A 21,273-nucleotide genomic window follows, 5' to 3' on the forward strand; every position below is an offset into this window, starting at 1 on the left:
GGTGTCTAAATAGACCCTCGTCTATTCTCAAGCATCTAAATTACTTCTAGAAACCACAAGTGAAAGTGAATTTGACCAATTTAATCAATTTAAGATATACTGAGGATGAATATTGTTGCAATTCAGACGTGTCTATAGTGTAAGAGCACCTTTTCTCAGGAGGACCTGTACTTTGTGGTCCAGCCTTTCAAATCCCTCTCAACAGCAACCTATCACAGCAAAACAGAAGAGCCAGAGATTTCCCTTCGCATGAGCAGTTATATCTAAACCATCCCTGGAAAAGATGTTTGCCCAATTATAAAAGAACATTTGCCCAACTATAAGGAGTCTATGGTCTTTGCAGGCAATTACTCCCAGTTCGTGACTTATCTTTACCATTAGGGTAATGTTGAACCACAGTCCCACACAGATCGTATATACTAAAAAAAAATCAAACAATCCACAATCCCCAGACTGTGCTAGTGGAACTCTGACTCCATCTTTTGGGCATCTCTATGCTATAAGTAAGCAGGAGGAAGGCAGCACACTGGCTGAGCCAACATTAAGGAAGTATTTGGACCGAGGAGACAACCAAAGCATCAAGCAGAGCTTTACCTTATGAAGAAACCCAAAACTTAAGTTTCTTTGGTCGTCACCACTGCTGTGAGCTAGAACAGGGAGAAGTGCCCTGCAGCCCTCTACTGACCCTTGATTCCCAACATATACATTTGCTGTCCAAAGGTGCCCTGACCAATACTGGCAAATCACACTGGAGCTACATTGATACTACCTTGGAAAATGGGATGTTGTTTGTAACACTTTTTTAAAAACAGACTCAACTTTTTACCTCCTCTAGTCCTGACTGTAAGTGCTTTTTAATAATTAAAAATCTCTTCTTTGATTTCTCAGGCTTTATTAGGAAACCAGAAGATAACAGTGACGAGCAAGTTACTCCCTCTGCAACACCGCAGCCTCTGTGCTACCATTACTGTGGCTTTTGGATGAATGGTACAATTGAGCTCATCATAAAGCGTTACTCAACACAGCAAGATAAGGGTCTTATTCAATCTCTTTCCTTCCAAAACAGCAACGAGTACAGAATTTTTATTATTATTTTAATTAAAAATTTTAAGATAAATGCCAAGTATTTAAAGGGGTGCATAATATTTGCCCCAAACCAAGCAGTTAGCGGTGGACTCTTCACTAACTGCTTGATTTCACTCACAAGCAGTTCTGTGAAGCGGTTGGTGGGATCTTGATATGATGTAATGTAAAATACTGGGATATTACTATTAACAAAGCAAGATGTTATTGATCAGATAAAAAATGACAGGGTTCATGAGTTTTCTGCCCTTCCATGTCTCTCAAGCATTACATGCTACACAGGATGACCTTTTGATTAGGAAAACTTTCTTTGAAATCATAAACAAGAATAATTCTATGGGTTAATGTAATAACAAAATATGGAAATTAGTCTCTTACAGATCAATGCCAGCTGTCCAATTCCCCTGGTGATACAGATAGTAGTAATGACTTCAATTTTTATATCATCTTATCACACTAAAACATCTTAAAGCAATTTATAAAGGATATGCAGCAATCTGGTCTGTAATGTCAATCTAGCAACTGAAAGCAAACAAAAACTAAACAAGTCATCATTTTAAAGAGCGCCAACACACATGTCATCTTAGGGCAGGGAATCAGCAACAGTAATAAGAAAGGACAGACAGAGGCCATGCATTTCATCCAGTGCCCTCCACCTCTTTTTGGCCATGGATATAGTCATTACTCTTTACTTCCTCTGGGCAGCTCCTTATTTCATATTCAAATCGGTTTTCTACCCCAGTCACCGCCTGTGGAAGTCGAGTGTGCACAAGAGATGTCTCTTTTCAACTCCTGGCATGCCAGGTCCTCTGCAGCTTAGGCTCAAAGCACAATGCCATTGGAAAAAATTGTCTTTGACTCATACTATCTGCAGCAGCTTGCACGAGTTGCCTTAAATTAACCCTTTCTTGCACCAAATCCAATGTGACACGTTGAGGCAGTGATGAGGCGAGAAGGCAAACATCCAAATGTGGCATTCCAAGAATGCAGTAAGTGACCTGAACTAAAGCAAATTCAATCCTCCCCATACTTTCTTCCCCCTCAACACTCAGAACAACAACATCCCAGTCAGAACTGGAATAATTATCTACTCTGGTACTAAGTCACGCCTTTGAAAAGATATTGCTAATGCCTGGATCCTCACCAAAGCCAATTAGTTACTAAGGCCAAGGTCCTGACAATCAGCTAATGACTTCGGATGCTTCACGGTCTTGCTTCCTGTACTGTACATATCTGAAAGAGTTATCAGTTGGTGCTAAGAACTCTCTAAGGGTTATTTGAACATTGAAACCAGTTGTCCAGAGAGGTTGTGGAGTCTCTGTCTTTGGAAACATTCAAAACCTAACTAACAATGTCCTGAGCAACCTGCTGTAGTTGCCCCTGCTTTGAGTAGGGGGTTGGACTAGGTGATCTCCAGAGGTGCCTTCCAGCATCAGCTGTTCTGTGATTCTGTGAAACAACCTGCATTAAGGAGCTCAAGACAAAGATCTATTTTCTTTGAAAAAGAGAAGATTAACGAAGGAAATGAATAAGCATACACAGAAGATGGTCATTTTGGCAAGCATCATGCTTAAAACAGAGAGACAGCTATACAGTAAAAACTGGGGACAGATTTTTCTTTTTCAGAGAGTCCTGGATAGACTATATTATCTAGAGCAGAACATGTAACACAGGTAAAATTTTCTAAGAGTGTACGCTGATCTTTGCCAGGACACAAGTAAAAGAACTGTACCTACATCTCAGGAAAATTTCCCAACCCTACAGAACTGACACTCCCTCTTAGATGTAGCAGCTACATGCATAAAAGAGACCAGGAGAATTTTTTCAAAAGCACCTTGACCATCAGAACCATAAAGACCGCAGTCACAAACACCCAGGCCTTGGCTTTAGCTAATTGCAAGGCTGGAAACCGAATGCTTTAAAAAAATCCCCCCAACTCCCTAAATATCTGTATGCATCTTTTAGCACCTAAACCCCAGCCCTCTTATACTCAGGACAGATCAGCCGTGGAACGTTCTGAGACACCCCGAGGCCAGACACAGGCTATAAAATACTTTCCAGCTTAATAATGGATTGATGGCCTAATTTTTTCTAATATGACTTAGCTGCTGCAGATCGCATTTGATCAAGCTGGGATTAGATGAAAATTTGAATGGAGGGAGAAACATTGCATGCCACAGAACATTAATATGAGTGTAAGCATTGGTCCGATGAGGTTGGCATTGGCCCTAGAGCAAGGAATGTGGCACAGCCTGATGCACCTAATCAGAAATGCTCGTAGCTCTCTGCACTGCTATAGCCTACTGCTCTTCTCCCCGAGCCTGTGAAGCCGTGCCAACTGCCAGTTCACAGACAGACACCCAGAGGGACACCATGGGAGAAGCCTTGAAAGTACTCTTATAATGAAGGTGAATGAATAGGTAAGAAAGGACTTATTAAATGCGTAGAAAAAACTGATGAAATACAGGTAAGTGAGAGCAGATAGTTAGTAAAAGGCTGGTCTCACGCAAAACCCTGAAGAAAACTAAGACTAATTTAAAGTTGATGAAAATGATAAACCACTAGTGGGAACAAATGATGTGTGCAAAATATGGCCAAGAAAGGTGATCCTGTCTCCTGGGTACAATATGATAGGTATACCTGAATATCAAGACAAGAAATTCAGTTCACCTACCATGGGGCACCGAATCTAGAAAAGAAAGAACAGGGTGGAGAACACAAGGACATTAAAAATTGCCCTAATGCCAGATCAACAGCTCACCCAGCCCTGTATTCAGAGTGGCAGTAGGAGAGACATTTTGGGAGAGCTACTGGGAGGCCAACTTTCTGAAGTCATTCCTTTGCATCGTGCCAGCATCCAGAGCCGTTATACTAGGGTTATTAGAGAGTACAGCATTTTTAGCACCTACTTATTTTCCTGATGTCCATAAATTTGTCTTTTTGATCTTCCTGGTACCGTCTGCCTCTGCAGCCTCCTGGGGTAGCAAATTCCAGAAGCTCCCTGCCCATTTTTGTCTGTTTTATATTAATTTCTTACTAATTGCTTCAAGTGTTCTCTAGTTCTTGCATTGCAGTATTTGGTTAACAGTTCTGTTATCTGTTGCTTCCATGATTTGTAAACTTCAGCCTTTTAATCATATTTCTGGATGGATCCAGCTGACAAACCTAGAAAAACAGGACCATGGGATTCACTAAGCCCCTAAATTATGCAAGATGAAAACTTTTTCAAGTTTATACTTAAATGGTGCAAACACCATTTTAGATTGTTCTTGACACGAAAGGATATTCTTACTTAATTGACAGTAATGTGCTTCTCTAGTTTCGGGGTAGAACAGTTTCATAATTCTAGTTCACTGGATTTTTCTACTTCAAATAGTCTGATCACAGCTTTCCTCTTGCTTATATAGGCTGATTGTTGGCTTCTTTTCACTTCAATGCTTAAAAACAAGCCTCCTAGGACTTATCAAGTAAGAAATTTCCATGACAGAGACACAGACATTAATATCATTGTTCAGGTGCTGGTGAGACACAAGTATAACATTCTCATCATGTACTCAGGCAAGAAGAATTCAAACAAGAATAGGCAAAGAGAGAGGCTATGACTACATAGTGAGGAATGGTGAAATTATGAGAGGAGGTGAGAAAGGAATAGTCACTTACAGAATGAAAACGGCCTCACAAGGGTAGTGAAAGGAGATGAACGTCGGGCAAAGAGAAGAACTACTAAACTAAGGAACTATGTTGAAAAGAGAACAAATGGATATGAATACAATTGAGGACGCTGGGTTCAGAAACATCTTGTAAAAGAAGCACAAACCAGAAAAATGATCAAATTTTCAGAGCAAACTTCATGACGCTGTTCTTGCTAGCCCATCAGATCTACAATCCTAGATTTTCTGCTTTCCACATGAGAATTCATGAGCACGTCTGTCCTTCTCATGCCAATCTCATCACCAGTCAACCAGACACATCAGCCACTTTGTCATCAATGCCTTGTAGCAAATCTACAGCTTTTCTTGCAAAAGAGTTGGATCTGGCTCATCTTACAAATCATTTTAGCCATAAGACTGGTGCAGACTCTTGGTAAACTGCAGCTTGCATTACCACCCTCTTTGCCCCACTTCAGCTATCTAATATCTCACTAATCAGAGAAGACTCACTTGCTTCAAAAATAAAAATGCATTCGTTTTTCATGAGACCCACCATAGCAGTAAATGCTTTATTGATCTACCTTCTAGCATTATAGCAGCTGCCAGCCTAGGAGGAGAATTAGCTCCCAGAATTGCTATTGGTAGCTGGCTGGTACTCCAACACGATGAACAACTCTCAACTGGGGACCAACTTAGACAGATAGGAGACACGAGGGACACTGGTACGGAAATAAAGCAGAGGGAACAACAGTTTCTAATGATAGGGACCAGAAGGAGCAAAGAAGACTATTTAACTTTGATGAATATCAGAGATCTCCAACTGAGGAAGTTCTCGAACATCAGAGCCAGCATTCTTGTGCTTTCTCATCCTGTTAACAAATGCAGCAAACCTCCATGGAGCTGTAGGAATTACTTTCTGGTTAAGTCACAGGAATGGGAGAGGGCCATGACTCCAGTATGTCTCCAGTGGAAGCACAGGAAAGCACAGCAAGGCATTTGCTTATCTATCAAATTAGCTGTGGACACGCCTTTATTTGTTAACATCATCACAGAAGAATAAGATGATTTTCTGGCTCTTTCTCATTCATTATTTCCTGGATCTGGATGAGACCAGCTCTACAGTAAAGTTCCTAAAAGAAAACACGGTCATACCGGTCAATTAATGTCTGATCAAACTCAAAAAAACAGCTATGTAAACAAAGGCACTTTTTGAACATTATCTGCATCCTTTGTCTTCACATTGTGCCTGTTTATAGTTCTGACAAGAAGAAGTGATGACTGTTCTTACTGCTGCCAATAAATCTACAATAAAATCAGTTTATTTCCATAAACCCCCTCTCAGGTCACAGTTCTCTTGCACCTTTCTGCCCTTCCTCCACACTTCTGAACCACAAGCATGAACAGGATATGAAAGAAAAGGCAACCTTTAACTTAGCTGCATTTTCAAATACAAAATTAGCAACAACCAAGACATTACTTTTTTTCTAAATTTGTCTGGTTTTGACAAACTTATTGTGTGTTTTTGACAAATTTATTAAGTTGTCAGTAATATATCTGTGAAGCTATTTAACTTGGCATAGGTATTTAATTTGGCAGAATTTCCTCTCACCTTAGCACTGCCTTTCCCAATTCTCTCCATATTCCATCAAATAATGCTGTCATTTTCTGTTCTCTCAATTCTGACACAGGCCTTTGAGCTATGTATGTCCCACGCAACAATGGTCTCCGAAAATGCACCAAGTTAGGGGATGTCTTTCTGGCACTCAGTTTTACCCTGGCTCTTCCCAAGCACCTCTTCCAGGTAGCAACCCCCAGCTGCTTCTCCCCAGCCACTACTACCTTTGGAGCTCTACGCCCTGCTACACAGGCTCAAGCGTGTCCATCTGCTCAGTCACAACGATGTTGGATTTATCCTATTGAAAGAAAACAATAAACCTGCACTAATGGTGAAGTCATGTAAAAATACTAAAAAACAGTGAGTTAACAGAGCATTGATCCTGAATATTCATTTTAGGGACTGTGGTGGACTTGGCAGTGCTAGGTTAACAGTTGGACTTGATGATCTTAAAGGTCTTTTCCAACGTAAACAATTCTATGACTCTATGATTCTAAATCCACTACTAAACCATGTCCCTCAGCACCACGTCTACCCATCTTTTAAATACCTCCAGGGATGGTGACTCAACCACTTCCCTGGGCAGACTGTTCCAAGGCTTGATAACCCTTTCAGAGAAGAAATTTTTCCTTATATCCAATATAAACGTCCCTTGTTACAACTTGAGGCCGTTTCCTCTTGTCCTGTCATCTGTTACTTGGGAGAAGAGATGGACCCCCACCTGGCTACAACCTCCTTTCAGGTAGTTGTAGAGAGCGATAAGGTCTCCCCTCAGCCTCCTTTTCTCCAGGCTAAACAACCCCAGCTCCCTCAGCTGCTCCTAATAAGACTTGTTCTCCAGAACCCTCATACGCTTCGTCGCCCTTCTCTGGACTCGCTCCAGAATCTCAGTGTCTCTCTTGTCTTGAGATTGGGCTTCACCAGTCTTGAGTACAGACGTACAATGTCTTCCTTAGTGCTGCTGGCCACAGTAGTTCTGATACAGGCCGGGATGCTGTTGGCCTTCTTGGCCACCTGGGCACACTGCTGGCTCATATCCAGCCAGCAGTCGACCACCACCCCCAGGTGCAGGGCAGCTCTCCAGCCACTCTTCCCCAAGCCTGTAGCACTGCATGGGGTTGTTGTGACTTGGCCTTGTTGAACGATGAGCCTCGGCCCATCGATCCAGGCTGTCCTGATCCCTTTGTAGAGCCTTCCTACCCTCAAGCAGATCAACACTCCTGCCCAACCGGGTGTAATCTGCAAACTTACTGAGGGTGCACTCGATCCCCTCATCCAGGTCATTGATACAGATATTAGACAGAACTGTTACAGATAAGTAGCAGCCTTAGTAACCAAATTTTGAACTAATTACTCCAGTGTCTAATGATTTACAAATATATTCCAAAATAACTTCATTCTAAGACAGTATTGGTTCTATACAGTGAAGGGAAGGGGTTAATGAGAAATTGTGCATCGTGATTACTGTAAGTGGTTCAGTAAGTAATTTACTGTACTGATGGGAACTATATTGATTCCTTACAGGTCTTGAGTAAAAGACTGTTAGACAGTCCTGTTTTTCAGCTGAACATATTCAGGACCTGATGATTTTAATAGGAGGAAATAGTAATAACTTGAATTCCCCTCTGAAATATAAATTCAGGCACAAATCATATTACGCCACTTTTCAAATGTACTGTAAAATGTGAGACAACCATTTTTAGTGCTCTCAGGAAGGACCCGATAGGACCCACAAAGTAAATTAAGGATAAATGTAAACCTTTAGCAGGCAGTCTATAAATCCACATTGCTTGTTGTATATACATTTGCCAACCTCCTTCCTGGCCATACAAAATTATATATTATCTACAGCTATATATAACGATATAAAGACATATAATAATGGACTTCTATTATATTGCACATCGTATTTTTTAAGAAACAAAATCCAGGACTATTGCTTACTGGTATCTGTGTGCTAGATTTATGTTCCCTCTGTTCAAATAAACAACCTCAAGGTCTTTTTTATTTGTGATGGAGGGAGAGAATCCGTCAACACCTTTGATTTTGTCCACCATCAGCAGGACACACAGTTCTTCAATTCCTAGTTAATCTAATGTTGCTCAGTGTGCAACCCATTATGCATTACATATCCCATTTCTTTATTAATTAAAAAAAAAAATCACATTACATCATGCCTGCTGGCAAAACCCCTTTTAATTTATTCAGGAGTAAACACACATTCATATATTACAATGCACAGCTTCTACACAGAACAGATTAGGAAAGAGAAAGCCAATTTGGAAAGCATTAGAATCGACTGAACTCTTTACAGCAAACTCAAACAAGAGCCTTTCCTGTAACTCCTAATGGTGGACCTTACAAAAATCAGTTTTCTTCCACAACAAAAGGCTCATTTATTAACACAAGAAAAATAACCACACACGCATGCACACAAAAAACCCCAGCGCTCATTCTTGATGTGCCCAACTCAATTGGAACTGGGAAGTCCTTGAAATCACACAGAAGACTGTCTTACCTTCTGACATTTCTAAAGCAAAAGGGGTTCTGCAGTTCTGCCTCAAAATAGAACCGGTTTGTGCATCCAGCGAAGGGGGCGAGCCCCAGGAAGTACCCATGTGAATTCAAAAAAAGCTGCCATTCAATTGAGTAACAACCCCTGCTCCTATCACACACAAATGTACTCACTGAGCAATTTGAACTGCACCAGTATGAAACACTCCCGTGGCTGAATACCAGGCTCTGGGAGCCTGCCTCCCCCATCCAAGGGGCAGAAATTGTCAGTAAATATTGCTGCTCGCTCTTATTTGCTACTAATCAATCCAATCAATAACCCAAAGGTGCTATGCCACAAAATACACGCCAAGGTCACAGTACTTCAGTATGCAGTATATGGAAGGATGAGGAAAGACAAATCAGTTATATGCAATATATTTCATGTTTTTGCAATGACTCAGAAGGCGATGCTGGGGACCACCTCACTCGTTCTGCGATGCTGAGGAAGGCTGTCCCTTCTTCCTCTTGATTGCTCTAACCACCACACAGCATTCAGGCAAAAAACTACATAAAGAAGTATTTGGAACATGCTTAATTAATTTTCTGAGTTTCTTTAATGCCAAACTTGTGGGAAGCAAGGGGGACCAACATAACATGACCAGATAGCTTACTGTACTGCATTACGAAAGCTCTGTGAGCCATCATAGGTTTCACTGGAGCAGAATTTGAGAACTTACATTTTCTACTAAGATCTTGCAATAACGGCTTTCTTTTTTTTAAAAAGAGCAAAATTAAAATTTTATTAAATATTAAAATTAGCTTTCACATCCCAGTGCTGAGGTACATAGAGTACTACAACATTTCCCAATCTCTACCCCTACCTCCCTCCTGCTCCACATCCTTATCTCCAAGCAGCTTTCAGTGGTGACTTCTTCCATGCCTGTGCCAGCTTTACCCTTCGTTTTTTAATAAAAAATGAAATTGAGAAAGGTTTTGTGTTAATATTCATGATGTTAATAATTCATGTTAATAAAAATGGAAAATTAAAAGCAGCATGCTCATAGGTTAAGCACCGTAGACTGCTTCAACTCTCCTAACCTCAAGGAAGAATCAGCCACATCTCTCCTGATGCACTTTTTGCTCTACCATTTCTCTTTGAGGGCTTTAACTGGAAGCTTGGCACCTGTCAGGCTGCACACACCACCTCTGATGGGCCCTAAACTTACAGTTTATGCTGCCCATTTTATAACCTATTGTAATAAAATAATAATGTAACAAAATTTTCCTACTGTAAGAGTCACCTCTACTCAATTATATGCGCAGTTCCGCAGATGCAGGCACTAATCTGTTGCGACATTGCTGGTGCAGTAATGCAACAAACTTTGCAGAGCTCCTCTGCATTTCTTCCAACTTTTGTTCCCGTAGCTGTAAGGAGAATCAGGACATAAGGATTTTATTCTGCTGGCTTTTTCTCCTTACGTTCAACCAGTTGTGGGAACACAGCCATTTTGGATCAGAAATAAAACAGATACCGAAGCAATGACATATTTTACCTAACTTGTAAGTAAATGGTCTCTGTAACAGAATCCAGACCATATTTTTTGAAATTCTGCTACTGATACTCCATGCATTTGACTCAACAAGACTTCCACCATGCATACAGAAGCAGGACCAATAATAATAATAATAATATATAAGCCTAATGTCCAGGAGCCTTACCAGAGGCTGCAGCCTGCACTGCAGTCCAAACGGAACATGGAGCCCAGATCCCCGCTTGGGCTTTGGGTCTCACTCTCCCAAAGAAACATAAAAGTTCATTTTCCCAACAAGGAACAGAACAGGAGGAAGACGTTGTGTGGCCTTTTTCCATAAAAATAACTATAATAGGTAGGAGCAAGGGAGCTCTCCCAAAAAGAGGGAGAACCTCATCTCCAAACTTGCAGGGGAACGTGCCGAAGCCCAGCTCCTCCTCCGAGCCAGGGGCCCCCAAGACTCCCGAGAAAAGGCTGCACTGACCTTGCAGCACCGTACGTGAGATGCAAGGGCACAAACCTCTGCCAACTTCCAGCCTGTTTCCAACAGCAGACACAGGGAACCCACTCCAGCCTTCGGGGGGAGCATCCCAGCGGCGGCGGTGGCGTTACACAGCCCTCCCTTCCCTGCATGCCAGGGAAAGCACAGGCAGGTGGTTATCTTGGAGGCAGGATTTGAAAGTCCTCAAGATGAGGGGGAAGCCAGACTTATTTTTCCCTTCTGCTCTTCTGCTCAGATGGGACAATTTGGGGCACGCGTAAAGAAGCAACACCAGGAACCGAGGTAAATTTCACAGCTAAAATAAAACGGGAAATAGGATGTTCAGGCACCTCCAGGCTTTTTCAGCAACCACAGAAGGGACTGTTCTGGATGATAATTCAGGAGTTCAGCTTGCAATCCAGAGCATTGCACCCAGGTCCTGCGTTAGGCGTAACAGGATCTGTGCGTTGCTCGCTCTCTGGCAGCTCAGCAGCAGATGCCTAGAAAGGAGCTTGGGAGCAAAGCAAGAATGTAACAGCACTTTCCCAAAATACTCTCTCAGCCTCCAAAAGCTTGTAGTTTAGGGACTAACTAACAAAAATAGAGCTGGCTAGTTTGAGCTACAGCTGAGCCTAAGGTCAGGGGATGGCTTCCAGTGACTATAGCAATACTTAGAGCCGCTTGCAAGAGGAACCTCACCAACATCTTAAAACGGCAGAACAATTCTCCCATTCCCAATGTGATTTGATCTAGCGGGAAGAGGCAAAACAAGAAACAAGTGCTGCAAGGTAAACCTAAACTAACTAAAATGAGAAATGAGTTCAGTAATGAGGCTAATCCATAACCAGAGCCATCTAACAGTGAAACGGGCAAGTCCCAGGTCTTCGCTGTCTTCAAATGAAGTTTTTGTAAAAGACAGTTCAGAGGAGCTCAGGTTATAGGGGTGAGGGAGGCAGCAGTACTGGCGGAGTTCTTTACCTCTGCATGACATCCAGCATTCCAAAAAGTCTTGGAAAAAGGTGTGGGAAAGGAAGAGGAAGAAAAAGAAATGTAGATAAACCAAAAAAGTACTAGTAAACTCCCAAGCCTCAGAAAATAGGGTGGGGTTTTTTGCTTTATATTACATTGTCTTTCTGATAGCTTCAGTGGGTTTTCCTTCCACTGTAAATTAAACTTTTTCCCTCTCAGAGAGCCTGCATCACTTCAGAATAGCAGAAAAGCACCATATTATTTATGACTCTTCAGCTACATCTTGTTTTTAAGAAAGAGTATTTAGAGAGGACACATTTGAAAACATGACATGATCCACCTTTAAGTCTTTTTGTTAAAGAGGCGCTGAGTTGAACAAACACTAATCAACCAATAAAATCAGATTAGAGAAAAAGCAACAACTGTGGATAGCGAATGTATTATAACCCTTATCAACAATTTGTATATAATAATTTATACAAAAGAAGAAGACTGGAAAGTATCATCACAGAGATTACCTATGGTAATACTGAAGACTAGCTCTCTAAGTGGACCGAAAGAGCAGATGACACACTGTTTAAGCACAGTGCTTTTACTTACAGAATATGCATTAGGTATCAGTGACACACTGGTTAAGTCTAGGGCCAGATACTTTCCTGGTGCAAAGAGTGACTATTCTCATTCAATGAAGATGCATCCATTCACATCAGAGCTCAGACCCAAATACACAAAATCATTTTTCCACCGATTTAGACGCACACAGCAAACAAAGAAAAGAAATACATCATTTTCAGCCTGGCAAAACTTTCCTAAACCACAAGAGTCTAGAGAAAGAGAATGTTTTCTGGGCGTTAACACTGAGCCACAAATTTAATTATTAGAACTGGAGAATCATAGAGTAGTTTGGGTTGGAAGGGACCTTCAAAGAACATCTAGTCCAACCCCCCTGCAATGAGCAGGGACATCTTCCACTAGATCAGGTTGCTCAGAGCCCCGTCCAACCTGACCTTGAATGTTTCCAGGGATGGGGCATCTACCACCTCTCTGGGCAACTTGTGCCACTGTTTCACCACCCTCATCATAAAAAAATTCTTCCTTATATCTAGTCTAAATCTACCCTCCTTTAGTTTAAAAGCATTACCCTTGTCTTGTCACTATGGGCCCTGGTAAAAAGTCTCTTTCCATCTTTCTTGTAAGCCCCTTTCATTATTGAAAGGCTGCAGTTAAGGTCTCCCCAGAGCCTTCTCCAGGTTGAAGAACCCCAACGTTCATCACAGAAGTGTTCCATCCCTCTGATCATTTTTGTGACCCTCCTCTGGATCCGCTCCAACAGGTCCATGTCTTTCCTGTGCTGAGGGCTCCAGAGCTGCACGCAGTACTCCAGGTGGGGTCTCACCAGAGCAGAGCAGAGGGGCAGAATCACCTCCCTCGACCTGCTGGCCACACTGCTTTTGATGCAGCCCAGGGTACGGTTGGCCTTCTGGGCTGCGCGCACACATTGTCGGCTAATGTCGGCTTTTGATCCACCAGTACTCCCAAGTCCTTCTCAGCAGGGCTACTCTCAATCCCTCTATCACCTTTCTAGAGGAAGACCCCTTAATTCCTGTGAGGTATTTCACTGGTGTTTCCAGTCAAGTACTACATTGTTTATATTCATGTCCATTCATTAGCTTGGACTCAGTCTTCCACACAAAAGCCAAATCATTTCAGGGTTAGTTTCAAACATAGTTTTGGTTATGCACAAAACACAACTTCTTGTGTCTACATAATAAATAAACATTTAGGTTTAACACTCTTCCCTGGCTTGTAGGCTCATGTCTTGTGAAACTCCAGCAAACAATAATATTCATGTAGCAAGATCTGAATAGCAGCAATACAAACGCAAAAAGTGACAACAGATACTAAGAAATTATTTACTTCACCTGCCAGTGTATAATTAAAATTCTGAAACAAATATCCTGATCTGTAAATACTTTTTGCTCAATTCACTTATATTTCTTCTGTAATGTTCTCCTATGAGTCCTCTTCACGATACACATTTTGCTTGGTTTTCCTCACCAGTGTTTTACTGTTTTCTTCCTACTGGAACAAGCTATTTTCTGCAGTTTTCTCAGACTGCAAAGCTTCCCTGATTAAGGAAAATGTTGTGCACCACGTGAGCACTGACAGTATGAACTCCTGTCAATACCCCAGAAGTAAATCAGCTGGATGGTAAGTAGGATCACAGCTGTCTATAGATTGAAGTATCAACTACAAATCCTTCAGCCCAGTTGCATAAGAAGTTGATCTAAATCAAGTTATTTCTAGCCTGCTCCCATGCAATTTTCTGATGACCTTTGAAGACAGGCAGGCCAAGATTCTTTCTGCAACATACAGCGAGCCATGGACACTCCCAGACATGTCCTCAGGACCTTGTATCTGCTCTCAGCAGCCAGGAGCTACTTAAATGATAAGGAGGAGATCGCATAAGGTCCATTCGTAGTGGTGTAGGAAACATTTTTGTTATTCAGCTAGCAAGAAAACGACCTGGGGTCCTGGCGGATACCAAGTTGAACATAAACCAGCAATGTGTCCTTGCAGCAAAGAAAGCTAACAGCCTCCTGGGCTGCAGTAGGGCAGAACGATTCCAGCAGGTTGAAGGAGGTCATCCTTGCCCTCTACTTGACCCTGATGAAGCCACATCTCGAATACTGTGGCCAGTTCTGGGATCCTCAGTACAAGAGAGACATGGACATACTGGAGCAAGTCCAGCAAAGGGCCATGAAGACAATTAATGGATTGGAGCATCTGTCAGATAGGAAAGGCTGAGAGAGCTGAGACTGCTCAGCCAGCAGAAGAGAAGGCTCAGCGGGGAGCTTTTCAATGTGTGTGAATACCTGATAGAAGGAGTAAAGAGGCAATGGGCACAAACCGAAGCACAGGAAGTTACATTTAAACTTAAAGAATCATTTTTATTATGAGTGTGCTAGAATACTAGAACATAGTTCAGAAAAGTTGCAGAGTTTCCACTCTTGGAGATACCTAAAACTGTCGGGACACAGCCCTGGACAATATGCTCTAGCTGACGGTGCTTTGAGCAGGGGGCTGGACAAGATAACCTCCAGAGCTGCCTTCCCACTTCAGTGACTCTCTGATTCTATTCCATGAAGATACGGAGCAGCAAATCTGTCTGCCTGAACTTCAAGAGTTAGCAAGGTCACAATTAGCAGCTACTGAACACGAGAGTCTTACATAATTTGTATATCAATATATTCAATTGAAATGTGCAAACCAAGGAGACAGGTGAAAAAGTACCTAGCTACTTGGAATCTGCCACAAAATTGTTCATATACTAGTGTACACGGCTTGCAGTATCCTTCAGTAGGACACTGTATTTCTCTAAAGGAAATGCTATGACCAGGAAGGGTAGAAAGGCAGAAGGATGGGGGCTATTAAGCATGTAAAACGTGGTTTCTTTCAGCCCTTTGAAACTCACCTGATGTCCCACGCTCTGAAAACAGGGCTGCAGCTGGTTCCAAGTATGTGCAGTCTCCACTGCTATGCATTCCAGTAAATTAACCAGTGCCACCATTGTCCAGGCCCTGGAACTCGTTGTTTCTACTACCAAATCACCCCAGCAGTTCCTGGGATGATTCTGGCCTGGGCCACTTAACACTTCCCCAGAAACTCCCAGGTATGGTTCAGGAATGAGCAGAGACTGGGGGCTGTTCCCCATAGATAGTGTGAATACAGCCATCCTGTCCTGAAGAGGAGAAGCCGTAAGCAGCACGGGCACAAGCTGTTCCTTACTAATTAGCCTCAGTACCAAAAGATGTTTGAGGAAACATCACTGACACCAACATGGCAACATTACAGAGCCACAAGTTCTGTTGGCAAAACCCAGCCAGCTCTACTAACATAGTACGTCTGCGACATAAGAGTCTGTTCAATCGTAAAAACCAAGAGGACTTCCAGGTTTCATTATCTCTTCCTGAAAAGTAAAAGCATAAGCTGGTTTCTCAGAAATCAGAGATTCAGAGGTGAGACAAAATTATTTCCTCCCTTGTGAATTCTATGTGTCTATTGGCACAAGTCAGAGCAGTTGGAAAAGATTTCCTCCGCTGTTTCTTACCTGTTCTAAACTACTAAATAACTTAGTTCTCTCTCAACAGTGGAAATAAGGAAAAGCAATGGGAAGGATATGTTTGGTTAAGTTTTTAATGACTACGACAATTTTATTTAGATTATTTTCACTTCTAGGCATATGAAGGATTCTGCTGTTTTCAAACCTGTCTCAGCTCTTACTTATGCCACATGAGAAAGATGTTCCAATGTTTCCAAACACTGGTAATGAGGAGGAGAAAGAGAAGAGGTGCAAATGACTGGACACTGTGTTTGAGGAAAGCAACACCACATCTCTCCAAGGAATGCTGTTTCTGTGAAGTCCTGTAAGAGACAATGTGTGAAAAATCCCCAAAAGCAGTAATCTCAAATCCAGTTTTGGATTACTTCTGAAGGGCAACATGCTACATATCACATTGCACAAGTCAGAAGAGCTGTCAAGGATTTTTACACACATGTTCTGCCTGGTTCACAGGGACCATTCGTTATAGTTGTAGGGTATGTCTGTGTCTGTTCACTTGCATTTCTTGGGCACACCCTTAATGCATTCTGCAATCCTGACCTCTGAGCCAGTACTGCTTCTGAAGGTCATACTGTCAGGTCACACAGAAAAAATGCTAACGAAGATTGGTCTCCTCCCACCTGCAAGTACAATGAGACTGATGGCCTAGGCTCCACAGGAACAGCTTTAAAGCAAGGGAATAAGAGCAGGCAAGAAAGAGAGGAAGACTGACAAAAATCTGATACTTCTCACGATAGTTACCAGGTTTTGGTCTTTACCTACCGACAATAATCAATGGGATAAGGTATCATTTCAGACTTGGGATGAACACCACGTGAAAAAAATAAACCACCTTCCTACAACTCTGCAGACTGAACACCTTCTGCAAAGTAACTTGCCCAGTATGGGAAAGCACCTTCTTATTGCTAGCCAAGAGTCTCCTGCTGTTGCAGAGTGGCTGGGTAGTAGCAGAGCTGTTACAGGACTGCTGTAACAGAAGCATGCACAGATATCAAGAAGACTACTCTGCTGTCACAAAGGTGGTTGATATGAAGACAGTTACTAATGGTTTGTACTGTTGGGGTTCCCGGATGGTACAAAGCTGTTAACAAGAACCATTCTTATTGCCACTTCCCACTTTAAGTTTTGAGATTCTCCATAGATACTTTCATCGGGCTTCAACCCACTGTACTGAACATTGTGAATGGTTTACCTGGAGAGGTGATGGAAGAGGTTAGAAAGAGCCACAAAGCCAGGATTTTAGAAAGGTCCTATACTTACATTCACACACATTTGCATCCACAGATAGAGGAGCATCTCCTGAGACGAGTCCTGATTTGCAGCACTGTGGAATTGCCAGCCACTCAGTGCCCTCCTCAAGCTTGCAAAACCTTTCACTAAACACTTGCCTAGAAAAGAGAATCAATTCAAGTCTGCCTCAAGAAGTCCCAGAACAATTGGGAGAAACAGCTTTTAGAGAGCTGAAGGATAGACCAGCACCCAGCTAACCAGCCTCTTAACATGGAAATGTTTCTTGCTACAACTGACTTCTGCAACGCAATCAAGCGCTTTCTGAAAGCAAGAGAGACCTGCACTTCAATATGGAGTATCAGATAATCTCAGTTACATGAAACAGCCTCTGTGAAACAAAGTGATTTAAGAAAGAGAAATAGAGAGATTCGTAACAAATCCAGCAGCAGTTTGTGTGAAATGCATGCTCTTAGATAAGAAATTTTATTTGTGTGATAAAGTAAAATATTGCCCCATATACACTTACCTACTTGAGTGTGAACTCATGCAAAGTGTTACTCTAAACTGAGGTATTCATGCTTTCATCTGTATTTTATATCTTCAATTTTAATAAGCTGTTTATTACAAAGTTATTTTCACATAGCCCTTGTTCTGAATTTGTTATAAGGCCTGCCTGGCCTTACGCAGTAGTGCTTCAATGCAGAAAGAGAGGAGTATAAAGCCATCAAATGACAAATGCAATGAAATTTTGGGATATTATTTATTATTTTTAATAATAAAACCTCAATAGTATACGAAGATGAAAGTTGATCACATTAAAGCATTTTTATTGTAGAGTCATAAGGCTGTGCAAAGCTAGAACAGCATTTGCTTAAGGAGGATAAATTGCTTCTCTACCAGCTAAGTTTCTCTCTGTCTTCTCACACTGATACTACAATGAAAATAAAACACAGGTTATCTCTGGTGCCTTTCTTCAAACTCCTTTAGTCAGGTGATACCGTTATTTTTTATTCTTTATTCTTATTTTTGGATTGTGGTACAAACCCACACAAGTGGAAAGACAAATAAGTATAATTTTTCCTGAGCTTTCTTATCACCCTAAAAGAGGAATAAAGAATTTGCGTCATCTCTAACTGCTACATTCAGTCCAGCAGCGGTGTGGCAGGAAGGCAGCAAGTACATTATTTCGCCATCTATTAAGTTCTATTTCTATATAGTCTTAAACACCTACAGGAATTGGAAACATGATCGGTAGAGGTGGAGATCTATGGTCCAGATTTCTCTTGTTTTAACTTGGACTCATTGGAGATTTCCATAAGCCTGCCTGGTTCGGTGGGTTAGCAGCACACGGGTTTGGGTATGAGTTGTATTACTCACACCACCGCAAGTTTTGAAAGCAATGCGGCACACCTAACAAGATTCGCAGAAGATTTTTAAGTTCCAGCATCACACCCCTCATCGTATTGTGGAGAGGCAATAGTCGATACAACATAGTTTGACCACAGCTATTTTGTTTTACAAAGGCACTGGAGAGATTCCTGGTTGTCCCCTTACTTGGAACCTGCCCTGACTTCTGCTTTAATAGCTGTGTTAAGCTACTGCCTGACAGCTGGCAAAGATAAAGCTCCCCTCTCCAGGGGTCAATTACACTGAGCATTTCCAGTACATGACCACAATACAGTCGCCTGAGGCATGACTGGGGAGTAATCGGGACAAAGATATGTGATCTCCCCACAAACTAAAATTGCACAGGATGGTAACAGGCACACACCAATATTTAAAACTAGAGATGAAATCCTGCCTGGATGCCCCTGGAGCAGGAGAGAACATATCAGTCGGCAAAGAGATACTGTGTTCCTGGCTGTATGAGTCATAAGGAACTACTTAGAAAACTTAGTATGCTTGCAAGAACTGCAAGAGGACACAAGGGCATCCATGCCTACTTTGTTGAGGGCAAATCCAACCCACTTCTAAGTTAACCCACTTCCAATGTGGTTTGACAACCAGATGACATACAAAGTTTACGGACAGAAGGCATGTTAGTGCAAAACAACTTGAAGTCAAGTCAAACTAATCTGTTGTCCGTGTTGGGCCACTGCAGTTGCAATCAGTTCCAGGGCCTTTCAACAACCTCCCACAGAGGACAATTACATGACTGGTCACTGTGGTTTACATAAAACAAAAAAATTTCAATATTCCACCTATGATTCTCGTCCAAGGTCAAATTTGGCAACTTCACTTTTCTGCATTCAGAGAAAGCCATAAATTATTGAAAAAAAGCAAGATTCATTTCTTTTTAAACTCACGTATCAGTCTAGAATTAGCAAGTCCTCAAATTCTTGGGAAAGCTGTTTCATCATTTTGATATGTTTTTGAGAGATACTATCAAAAGATACTGCTTCCCACAGTCTCTCACTACCAATTATAATTGCAGGTTTGTACAAGTGAGTGTTTCAGACTACGATTGTTTATACTATTCTTTTACTGTGGGTAATTCATCGAGGTACAGAACAGATCCAGCACATCAGAGCTCTTGCCACACAAAAGTGTTAATGGCACTGCAGTTTACAGCATTTTTTTTCTGCCAGATGGATGATCATATTGGTATAACAGTTCCCAGCAATTTTTGCAAGTCAGCAATAGACTGTGCAAGATTTAGTGGATGCTGTTTAGCTAGAGCTTGCTTACATAGAGAGTATGCAAATACTTGCTTACTACTGATGGATTCACTCAGATGGGATATAAAAAATCATATTCTACTTTGCCTTAAATTTTCAAGACTACAACAACCAAGATGAGATGAAGTTTCTATCTTTTCCTGTAAGTTGTATTCTGACATCTGGCATTCCAGAACAAGTAATAAATGCTCAGATACTGTAATTGTTATTTTACTGACAACTAACTAGCTCTCTAATAAAGGGGAAAAACAAACAAACAAAGAGTCAGTCCTGAAGCACACCTGGTGAAAATAAACAGTCTGTCAGGGAAACGAAAGCCAGGCGTCATTCATCAAATGCAACAAAATAAAAAGGCTCTGTGAGTTCTTCAGAAGTGGTGTCTCCGAAGGTCAGAACTGTATTGCAGCACTGGGTATCTGTAAGTAAATACTACAAGTTTTTCAAAGCAGACTTCCATCAATGTTGATAGAAATATCTGAAACTGGGGTTGTTCAACCTGGAGAAGAGAAGGCTCTGGAGAGACCTAATTGCAGCCTTCCGGTACATAAAGGGGGTGTACAGGAAAGATGGGGACAACCCTTTTGTCTTGTTGCAATAGGACAAAGTGCAATGGCTTTAAACTAAAAGAGGGTAGATTTAGACTAGATATAACGAAGAAATTTTTTGCGATGAGGGTGGTGAGGCACTGGAACAGGTTGCCCAGAGAGGAGATAGATACCCCATCCCTGGAAGCGTTCAAGGTCAGGCTGGACGGGGCTCTGAGCAACCTGGTCTAGTGGAAGACGTCCCTGCTCATTGCAGGGGGTGTTGGACTAAACGACCGTGAAAGGTCCCTTCCAACCCAAACTATGCCATGATTCAAACACCACAAGTCTGGATCATGTACGAAAACTAAAACAGACTCCCACGGGCATATATTGTGGTCATTTAGGTTGCATTTTCCTGACGTGAAAGTATTTGTGCCATCAAGTAAGCCAGAGAATTCATTTTTAAACTAAAATATTAAATAAGTACCAGTAAAAACTACAAGCTCAAGAGGCACACAGTTTTCTACTTTATCAACCTGGTGGTTTGTGTGTGTGTTTTGTGGGTTTTTTTAAATATCCTTATTACTCCCTCTCACATCTTAAAATGTTCATCTTTTCTAGTACAAAACCCAACACCATCACAGAGCACACAAAAAGTCAATATTAAAGCTGCACTGCTCAGATCTCTGAAATCTGGAAATGTCAGCTTTCAGGTTGCATGAGCACTCTTATCTCTGTCCTTTACTCATACATATTACCACAGAGACTTCACCTACGTGTTCATATAGTGGCTGCTCAAACACGAGTTATCCTGTCTTGTGGAAGACCACGAACAACAAACTGTTGGTAGGCAGAAGGGTATTAGGAGGAAATATTGCTTGTCCTGTAC

At 41.7% G+C, this 21,273-nt stretch overlaps 1 protein-coding gene across 5 annotated transcripts in view; it reads right to left on the bottom strand.

Annotated features, from left to right (window-relative positions):
- The window catches only part of SAMD12 (sterile alpha motif domain containing 12), a 185,803-nt gene that overhangs the window by 91,908 nt on the left and 72,622 nt on the right, over nucleotides 1–21,273 (bottom strand). The window lies entirely within an intron of this gene.

The sequence above is a fragment of the Chroicocephalus ridibundus genome, chromosome 2 (genome assembly GCF_963924245.1).
Source record: "Chroicocephalus ridibundus chromosome 2, bChrRid1.1, whole genome shotgun sequence".
Classification (NCBI taxonomy): Eukaryota; Metazoa; Chordata; class Aves; order Charadriiformes; family Laridae; genus Chroicocephalus; species Chroicocephalus ridibundus.